The 2,606-nt window shown below is 43.4% G+C and overlaps 1 pseudogene; it reads right to left on the bottom strand.

Annotated features, from left to right (window-relative positions):
• Positions 1–620: 620 nt before the first annotated feature.
• On the bottom strand, positions 621–2,027 carry LOC136139124 (schlafen family member 5-like; annotated as a pseudogene).
• Positions 2,028–2,606: the final 579 nt, after the last annotated feature.

Below are 2,606 nucleotides of genomic sequence, written 5' to 3'. Positions count from 1 at the left end.
GAAATGGACTTTGTTTTTCTGGACTTTTCTTGAAGTTACGATTGATTTTCTTTTGTCTGATATTATCTCAGGCTTTCCTTTTCCAAGGTGCATGCATATCACCAACACTACTCTTCAGCCTATTAGTCAGTTGGCTTTTGAAAGGAAAAGTGAGAAAGAGAGGTTTGATTGTGTTTTTGTTCAAAAATGGAAGTGAGGCTATGAGAAAGGGAGAATATTTGATGAGGGAACCATACAAGAATGCAGAGGCAAGGAAAAGTGACAGTAAATTAAAGAGGACACATAGGTACATGTGAAAAAGGAATTTCTTGTATAAGTAAATGTGAGTTCATAATTAAAAAGGGAAAGAAGAGACTTGAATATGAACACAAGAAAGGATGTGGAAACAGAAATTGCTATGTCAAACAGCCTTCTGCACCAACCACTAGTGGGTCTACTAGGCCAGAGCATCTATTTGTTGAATGCAGGATATTCAAGATGGGCAGAGGGAAAGAGGGGCAATGACCCACCAACTGTATCTATAGGAATTAATGTCAGGCATCTGCAGCTCTGAGGGTACCTCTCTTTTCCCAGATTCTAAAATAACATCTCCCTTTCCTCCTTCCTCACCTCCTCCCATCTCAGCAAACATTAAAATCATTGATGATTCTATTCCCATTCCTTGTGGCCAGCTCTCACACACGATTGTCCTTCACCCGCCAGGAATTATGCACTTTGGCAGACACTGCACAGCAGAATCGTTCCATGCTGACTGCACAGACATATCCATGGAGGGCCCCCTGCTTGTGTACTGCAATGAATTCGGTGGCATATTTTATCTCACGCCTCTGTGTACAGAAATGATGGACTGGTAACTTCCTAATATAGCAATCAGTAGAAGCCCTCAAGGTGGCAAGATCTGTTTTCTCTTTTTCACATCCAGTGACTTGATGGGTCTCATCATGCAGGCCAAAAAATACTTACCCTACCTCAGTGTTTGCAAATGCAGAAACACACTTGGGTAAAGCATTGTGTCATCTCTGTTGAGAACATCTTAAATTCAATGCGTGTGGACTTAGTAAAGTTGAACTTTTCCTGGTACTGAAGGTGGTGAGTGCTATCAAATAAAGCAGAAGCTGAAGCCTTTATGTTACCTTCATTTTGTACACGAACCTGAAATTTCTGTGGACTTAATGAATTGGAATCATTAATATTTGTAAGAGTCTGAATCCTGCCTTTGGGGAATGCCAGTGCTTCCTGAGAATTCATGACATTAGTACATGTTCTATGTCTGTGGCACAAAGAGGAGCACAGGTAAGCAAATCATATACCAGAGGCCTCTGGCATCCATGATTTCACAAAGATCAAAAAGAGATATCCCTGCTGCATCTCATCTAAATAGCCTTTGAAAGTTGAAGGCAGATACAATCCTACTCCATGACTGTCATAATTATAGTCTTTGTTCTCAGTCTCAGCCTTGACCACTCCCCCTCCGGAATTCAGCAGAGCACATATTGCATGCACGATGCTTTCATTCTGTTTCTTCTGCAGTTTAGGGTTCATTCCACTCCTTTGCTCATTCCCAGGGGTGACTTTTCCTGCATTTAAAACATACAAAGTTCATTTCCAAATCAATTTTTTAAAAATAAATTTATGTATTTTTATTTTTGGCCACATTGAGTGTTTGTTGCTGTGCGCAGGCTTTCTCTAGTTGCAGCGAGCAGGGGCTACTCTTTGTTGCAGTATGTGGGCTTCTCATTGAAGTGGCTTCTCTTGTTGCAGAGCATGGGCTCTAGGCGTGCGGTCTTCAGTAGTTGTGGCTCACGGGCTCTTGAACGCAGGCTCAGTAGTTGTGGCACGGGCTCAGTAGTTGTGGCTCACAGGCTCTAGAGCGCAGGCTCAGTAGTTGTGAAACACGGGCTTAGTTGCTCCGTGGCATGTGGGATCTTCCCGGACCAGGGCTTGAACCCATGTTCCTTGCATTGGCAGGAGGATTCCTAACCACCGCACCACCAGGGAAGTCCCTCCAAATCAATCTTGAGACTCATCTTCTCAGCACTTTTCCTGTTCTTACCCTGAAATGTTCTCCTGAAAAACAGGAAGATACACCATTAGAATAGGACAAGGATAGGGAAGGTGGGAAAATGGACAGTTTGAGGCCATTCTTCTGAAATTGTTCACTTCATTTATTCCCACAGAGCTTGAGGCCAGATTCATGCAGGGATTAAGTATGCAGGGCAGGTTGAGGAGCTAAGTCTGGCAGAAGCCCACTGCCACCAGAGAAACGGTCAAGAGGTGATTTTTATGCTGTGATTTTGGTAACAGTTTCTGCCAGGTTCTCCTTGGCAATTGAAGAGCTTTCAGGGTGTCTCTAGGGTGTGCTGATGTGTATTGTTTTTCTTGGTGCTTTGTCTTTCCTCTCTCACTGAGACCTGGGCAGTCTCAGATTATTATTATTTTTTTTAATAAATTTATTTTATTTATTTATTTTTGGCTTTGTTGGGTCTTCATTGCTGTGCACGGGCTTTCTCTAGTTGTGGCGAGTGGGGGCTACTCTCTGTTGTGGTGCGCAGGCTTCTCATTGCGGTGGCTTCTCGTTGCAGAGCACGGACTCTAGGCACGCAGGC

Source organism: Phocoena phocoena, chromosome 19 (assembly GCF_963924675.1).
Source record: "Phocoena phocoena chromosome 19, mPhoPho1.1, whole genome shotgun sequence".
Classification (NCBI taxonomy): Eukaryota; Metazoa; Chordata; class Mammalia; order Artiodactyla; family Phocoenidae; genus Phocoena; species Phocoena phocoena.
The sequence above is the reverse complement of the archived record's forward strand: the minus strand, read 5'-3'. Positions and strand labels throughout refer to the sequence as shown.